Genomic DNA, 7,714 nt, shown 5'->3' on the forward strand with positions numbered 1-7,714 from the left:
CTGGTGCATAGAAGTAGCTCTATGAATGTGTGCAGCCAAATGACAGCTGAGATTCTCGACAACATCGTCGTCCATTGCACATGGAATAGGGAGAAAGAGATGTGTGAAGCTTCTGTTCTTATCCATAATGAGACTTAACAAACATCTTCAAACCAGAGTTCTTCTTTCTCATAAGATAAGATAAGATAAGATAAGATAAGATATTCCTTTATTAGTCCCTCAGTGGGGAAATTACAGGATAGTATAGCTCACTGATAAACGAATAATAAAATAGAAACAAGTAATATAATAAGCATTAAAAAAGAAAACATCAGTAGAATATAATAAGCATTAAAAACAGTAGAATATATGTACAGACTGAATAAAAAGTATATATATATATAAAAACAAAGTATATAAACAAAAAGTACTTCAGCATATTGCACATGTTGTTGCACCAGGTAGTGGTAGAGTGATAAAGTGATAAACTGCTGAGTGACCAAGTTCAGTTTGGTTGTGAAGTGGCTCAGCCGGTTGTAGCTCAGCGGTTGTGAAAGGCGGCAGCATCCGACGAGACAACTGTCAGAAACCATCCATATGCATCCTGAGTTAGCTCTAATTGGAGAACTACTCTCCCTCCTCTAGCCCTACTTGGCAGATACCGCTCAATCACCACACCGGTGCCAACCAGTGCTCCCGCACTACAATATGCGGCCTGCAACTACAGCACATCCTGCTGTTACCCAATGACACCTCGCTCCCTGCATGCACAAAGGCACAGTACTCATACATGCCTGTACTGTAATTGTGTGTGATTTGTGGTGTGTGTTTGTTCGTGTATGCATGTTCCCATGTGCATTAATGCTGAACATGTGCTGAGGCTGCATGTAATGTGTCATTTCATAACATACGAGAGCAGCTTGCTTTTGCATGTACAGAAAAGAAAAGGTATAGATTGTAAACGCTGTTTTCCAATAACAGGGTGAAACCTGCGATTACCAGTTCTGCAAATATACCGATAGAGAGAGGGAGAGACACACACAAACACTCACACAGCCTCATAAATGCACACCTACATTATTGCATACACACTGAATTAATCAGCTCTTAGACAAATAGCTAAGTAAATACTGTGGATAACCAGATCAATATTGTACACTCAATTCATCCGAGTTCACAGAGATGTCACATTCTGCATAGTTCCATAGCACACTGATTAAACTGGCACCACATTAATTCAGTAAATCAATAAAAAACAATCTTTCAAATAAATCAAGTCACATCGACGGCTTGAGCCAATTGGAGGGCAAGAACACATTAAAATTATCTTGCTAAAACTGCGTATCTATGTCATGCAGGCAGCCCACTGATTTGCTCTGTGGATTCTACAATTTGTGGAATGAAAATGATTAATCCATGAAACAATAACAAGGGTGCCAAGAAGGCACATGGTAATTCTATAATGATCAAAGACTCAATTAAATCCTTTTCCATTCTGTTCCCTAAATGCCGAGTGTCCGTGGCAGCAGAGCTACTGTGTGTTTGTGGGTGTGTGGGTGGGTGTGTGTCTGTGTGTGTGTGCGTCTTTAGTGGTCAGTTTGTGTTGCGTGTTTGTGTCTTTGTGCTGTGAGTTGACCAGAGGTTAAACTGTGATCTGGCAAGTTCATTTGTGGTTGGACGATGTATTACGTGTGGTTCATTTTCGTATTCTAATAGCACAACAGGATGGAAACACAAGTGGTGTGTCAGTAGTTGTTATTGGTTTCTAAGCACATTCATATCCTGAAAAACAAGCCTGTGTGTTTATGTATCAAGATTCAAGATTCAAGATGTTTTATTTGTCACATACACACACAGGGTGTGCAGTGAAATGAAAGTGGCAATGCTCAGCAGGAATGTGCAAGGGCAACAAGTACACACTATTTACAATAAAAAACAACACAATATTTACAGTAAGTGTGTGTGTGTGTGTGTGTGTGCCTAAGAGGGGCAGTTGTGTGGGTCTATGTGGGGGTCCTGGTGAGGTCGGAGTTCACAGTCCTGATGGCCTGAGGAAAGAAACTCCGTCTCAGTCTCTCTGTTCTTGCAGCGTGACTACGGGCGCCTGCCTGACCGCAGCAGCTGAAACAGTCTGTTGTTGGGGTGGTGAGGATCCTTCATGATCCTGCCGGCTCTGGTTCTGCACCTCCTGGTGTACAAGTCCTGCAGGGTGGGGAGTGTAGTTCCAATAGTGCGCTCAGCCGAACGCACTACTCTCTGCAGAGCCTTCCTGTCCTGAGCGGAGCAGTTGCCAAACCAGGCTGTGATGCTTCCTGTCAGGATGCTCTCTACAGCTCCAGAGTAGAAGGACTGAAGGATCCTCTGGGAAACTTTAAATTTCCTCAGCTGCCTGAGGTGGTAGAGGCGCTGCCTTGCCTTTCTCACCAGAGTGTCTGTGTTCGTTGACCATGTCAGATCCTCGGTGATGTGGACTCCCAGGTATTTATACCGCTCACCCTCTCCACAGTAGTCCCGTTAATCCCCAGTGGTGAGTACGTCCTCTGTTGTTGTACCCTCCTAAAGTCCACAATCAGCTCCTTAGTTTTGGTGACATTCATGATGAGGCTGTTGTCCTGGCACCAGAGTGACAGATCAGCAACTTCCTCCAGGTAGGCCTTCTCGTCGTTGTCGGAGATCAGGCCCACCACCACTGTGTCATCCGCAAACTTGATGATGGTGTTGGAGCTGAACCTGGCCACACAGTCATGTGTGTACAGGGAGTACAGTAGGGGGCTGAGGACGCAACCCTGGGGATCCTGTGTTCAGGGTGAGGGTTTGGAGGTGTGTCTGCCCACCCTGACCACCTGTGGCCTGGCGGTCAGGAAGTCCAGGATCCAAGCACACGGGGGTGTTCAGTCCCAGCTCAATCAGCTTGCCGGCCAGTCTGGAGGGACTATGGTGTTGAAAGCTGAACTATAATCAATGAACAGCAGTCTCACATAGCCCCCTCTGGCTGTCCAGATGAGAGAGTGTGGTGTGCAGTACCTGGGAGACAGCATCATCCGTGGATCTGTTTGGGCGATAAGCAAACTGCAGCGGGTCCATGGAGGAAGGGAGGAAGGCGCAGATGTAGTCCTTTATCAGCCTCTCAAAGCATTTCATGACCACCGAGGTGAGGGCCACCGGTCGGTAGTCATTCATACATGCTGGAGAAGCATTCTTGGGCACAGGGACAATAGTGGATCTCTTGAAGCAGGCGGGGACCACGGACTCAGCCAGGGAGAGGTTGAATATTGTGGTGAACACTGGAGCTAGCTGGTTAGCACAGGTCTTCAGTACTCGCCCAGATATGCCATCTTCTGGACCTGCAGCTTTCCTGGTGTTCACCCTCAACAGAGCCCTCCTCACACTGTGCTCGGTCACAGAGAGTGTGTGTTCATCCCCAGCGGTAGAACTCACCTCGGCTACGCTTAACGGTGTTGTTGTTAGCCGCGTGCTAGCGCTGTTGTTGCTAGCCTCAAACCGTGCATAAAATGAGTTCAGGTCGTCCGCTAGGGATGCGTCGGCACTCACCATTGCGCGGGGTCTGCTCTGGTAGTCTGTGATAGTCCGTAGCCCCTGCCATAGGCGCCTGGTGTCGCGCTGCTCCATCTGTGATTCCACTCTGTCTCGGTACCTCCTCTTGGCCTTCTTCACCGCCCTCCTCAGTCCATAGACCGCTGCCTTGTACTCGTCCATGTTGCGGATACAAGACCGGAGTTATAGGCAGCAATGCAGGCGTTCACAGCTTCACGGATGGATCTATCAACCCACGGCTTTTGGTTAGGAAAGACCCTAACTTTTACCGTGGGGCGATGGTGTCCGCTAAGCGTTGCTATGAGGCTCATTGCTACTTCCAAACTCGCTGGCGTCACTGGAACTGGATTGGATCATGTCCCAGTCGATGACACGCAGAGCGTCCTGTAGCTCAGCCTCTGATTGGTCAGACCACCGCTTCGTTCCTCGTCACTACCGCTTCCAGCGATCTTTTGCGGTACTCCGGAAGCAAGAAAATGGCGGCATGGTCCGATTTGCGAGCGGAGGAGAGAGACAGCCTTGTAGCCTCTCTTGAATGGCGTATAGCAGTGGTCCAACGTTCTTTCCTCTGGTAGCACACGTAATGTGCTGGTGAAAGTTCGGCATGACTTTTTAGGTTTGCCCTATTAAAGTCCCCAGCCACCACCACAGCGCGTCGGGATACTTGTTCTGATGCCGACATAACACATCATGTAGGTCCGATAGTGCTACGTCGGTGTCCGCTTGTGGTGGTATGTAGCGGCTGTGGTGATGACCGAGCTGAACTCCGGGGAAGGTAGAATGGGCGGCATGAGATCGTCAGATGTTCCAGGTTCGCTAGCAGGAACGAGAAAGAGTCTTAATGTCCTTGGGGTGCACCACTTGTTGTTAGTCATGAAGCAAACCCCTCCACCCTTAGATTTACCAGACTCTTCCGTTCTGTCTGCACGGAAAACAGAGAAGGACTCGGTTGGGCATATGACTCGATCCGGCACCAGCGGGGTCAGCCATGTTTCCGTCAGACAAAAGATGTTACAGTCCTCATGTCCCGTTGGAATCTGATCCTTACACTAACATAATCAATCTTATTTTCAAGAGACTGGACGTTAGCAAGAAGAATGCTTGGCAGAGGTGGACGGTGGGCTTGAACTCTCAGTCTGTTCGAATTCGCTCCGTTTCCCTCGATGTTTCGTCGTCTCCCGTAGTAGCGGCTCCACTGTTGTTGTTGTGGTTCGCTTTAACGATCTCCGCCGGCCACGCTGGATCGATGGAAAAAGTGGACAAAACCCCTTGTTTTGCGCAAAAGTTTATGTCCAAAAGTGTGCTGCGGTCATATGCTGTTAGTGCCGATGTGTTTGTGGCAAAGAAAATATTTTAAAAAAACACAAAAACTAAAAGAGCGCACAATCTCCGCGGAGCTACCTCGACGGCGTCTGGACACAGCCGCGCCGTCAGCTTTTCATGTTGCCCATCATTTGGATGTTTGGTTTTCTCCTTGAAACTCCCTATTTCAAAGGAGAGACAAATTGCTGCACTGCGATGTAGTTTTTAGAGACAAACTGCAAACATGCTGAGAATGCATGGTCATTTTTAGCAGCAGCTTACTTCACAGTGATTCTGATCCACACCTGCGTGCTAGTTGTTGACCATTGTGAATCTTCACTGGAAAACATGGGGCGCTTTCCTCTGAATGGCATCTTAACCTTAACCCTGAAAAGAGAAAATCTTAAACCAGAAACCTCTGTCTCCAGAGGTTGCCAGCAGCCCCGTCTCTGCAACGGGGTTAAAGTTGAGGCCTTTACATACCGGGGCATGACAAATAAGATAAATGTCTTTATAAAGGTGAATACTTGCTCGTAAATATTTGTTATCTAAACCAGCGGTCCCCAACCTTTTTTGAGCCACGGACCGGTTCCGTGTCAGAAATTATTTTCACGGACCGGCAATATAAATGACGTAATAAATTTGACGTCATACAATTATACGAAGGGCATAAAGTGCCAAAACTACAACTCATCATTACGCTGAATTAGTGTGAGCCGTGCGCTTGTTTACCTGCAACGAGCCGCTAATGGAGACGGCGACACAGACGTGTGTTTGTTTGGTACGCTGCTCCTAACCGAGTTCTGGTCGCTGTCATTAGAACACCGGCAGAGTTATTGTGTGAAATGTCCCTTAAGGCCACCGTCATTTGCATCTCAAACAAATGTTCTTCGAGCTCGGACGGGCTCGTTCACCGGGTGGGTTTGTTTACAAATGGGTTGCAGGTCTATTCTTTTGCAGTCGGGTCTTTTGTGGTTGGAGTACCGCTCAAACTCTTTTAAAAGCCTCTTCCACCCGGTCAACGTCTGAAACATGTAGAATATTCCGCTGTTCACTCGCCCACACAGCAGCGACTTTATCGGCCAACTTGAAAACAGTTGTCATTTCCCTGAAGTGACAGAATTCATTGAGCAGGTTGAATATGTTTTAAGATTCTTTGTCACTGAAATGTGCCGCCAGCAGAGGGTTCGACGCGTGTGACTCGCCTGCAGCGATAAACCCGAACTTTAAGACTCCTGAACGCGGCTCAGACGTACACACGGGTGTATCCGGTCCTTTTTCAAAATAATATATTTTTACGACTGATTTAAAAAAAACAATTTAAAACTTTTTTTATTCACTTTTTTTCCGCGGCCCGGTCCCAACCAAGCCGTGGACCGGTACCGGGCCGCGGCCCGGGGGTTGGGGACCCCTGATCTAAACTATTCACTCCACCGATGCATATTTGGGACAGTTGCAACAATTTTTCCAAAACAAGGTTTGAACATTTGTGCAAAACGAGGTAAATTGTTGTATAACCGCTACTGTAAGCTCTATTATTGAGGCTCTGAGTGAATTGGAGTTCCTCTGGCAAACAATTACAGAGTGTGGATCTGCTCTGCGTTGCCTTTGTCAGAGTTGCAAGGAGTAAGAAAGTTTGCAAATTGTTTCGGACTACCGAGCCTCTGTTTTGTTTTGTTTTTATATATATTTCACCCATTGTCATTGGTTAATACCCCGGTGTTTATAGGCCTGATAGCTGTGGTTTGTTTTATTTACATGGTATTTAGTAGTCCCTTAAATCTCACAACCAACTTGTCCAATGAACAGACGTGACCATATATGGACAACAGAGGAATGACATAGAGCTGCAACAACGACTCTGGTGGGGTAGTGGCATGTTGCCCTAAAGCAACCTGCTTTATCGTCTTAATTAGTATAAACGGGCCTATCATTTACGAAATAAAACATCATGCTGTAATGAAGAAGAGTTAAAACTAGCGATTGAGACCATAAACTCATGTTTACAAAGGTAACTGAGGTGATAAATCAAGTGAGAAGTAGGGTCCTTTTCTCATAGACTTTTTTTTGCGAACAGAGGCGTCGTCGTCCCCCTGGTGGTCAGAAGAGTTTAAGAGACATTTCCGCATTGGCTTCACTCTTCAGAACCTGAGGTTTCCATCTGGGTTTTGCATCTTTAAGCTCATCGATTTGTTTTGGCCCGCAACTTTGGTTTTGTGATTCATCCAGTTTATGTAACAAAGCTCTGATATACCCAGTGCACACGACCTGCTTAGCACCCAACGACAGACAGAACAAGTCAACTAATAGTGGAGCATTTAAAGAGGCAGATATTTCCCTTGGGAGTTGGTGGAGACCGAAAACAGAGCATTAGGAGTATTACATACGTCAAAAATATGTCTCCCAATAAATAATATGTCATAAACTTTATAAAATGAAATTATGTCAATGTTGTATTTAAAGCGTGTTCCACTGCCCCCTAGTGGTAAAAAAATTGAAGTTTGAAAAAAAGAAATTGCATTAATTTGTCTTTTTTCCCTAACAGTTAGTGATGTTCATAAACCAAATTTTTTTGTCTGATAATAAACCCTAATGTACCAAGGAAAGTCTTATTGTACTTTCGGCATACCGATTAACTTGGCACATTTACAGCGTGAACACACAGTAACAGTGTTGTAGTGGGTTGATTAAAAAAGCAGCCATAAAGATTAATATGCCATTGCGCTTATTCACTCTTCTTTAGTGTCATGAGAGGTGAACCTATGATACCGCTATCGTGGGTAGTATTTTCCCGTGGTTTGTGTCCATATGTGCAGAGGATCAGAGGGCATGAGGATTGGAGAGGAGAGGAGCGGCACGGGGCAGTCTCAGGTGAGAC

The 7,714-nt window shown here is 46.1% G+C and overlaps 1 protein-coding gene across 1 annotated transcript in view; it reads right to left on the reverse strand.

Moving 5' to 3' along the window:
• adgrl1a (adhesion G protein-coupled receptor L1a) overlaps window positions 1-6,800 on the reverse strand; it is a 90,850-nt gene extending 84,050 nt beyond the window's left edge. Inside the window, 1 exon segment of the mRNA XM_056407378.1 lies at window positions 5,119-6,800. The gene's annotated coding sequence lies outside the window, so the exon portion shown is untranslated.
• Window positions 6,801-7,714: the final 914 nt, after the last annotated feature.

This window comes from Pseudoliparis swirei, chromosome 23 (genome assembly GCF_029220125.1).
Source record: "Pseudoliparis swirei isolate HS2019 ecotype Mariana Trench chromosome 23, NWPU_hadal_v1, whole genome shotgun sequence".
In the NCBI taxonomy this organism is placed as follows: Eukaryota; Metazoa; Chordata; class Actinopteri; order Perciformes; family Liparidae; genus Pseudoliparis; species Pseudoliparis swirei.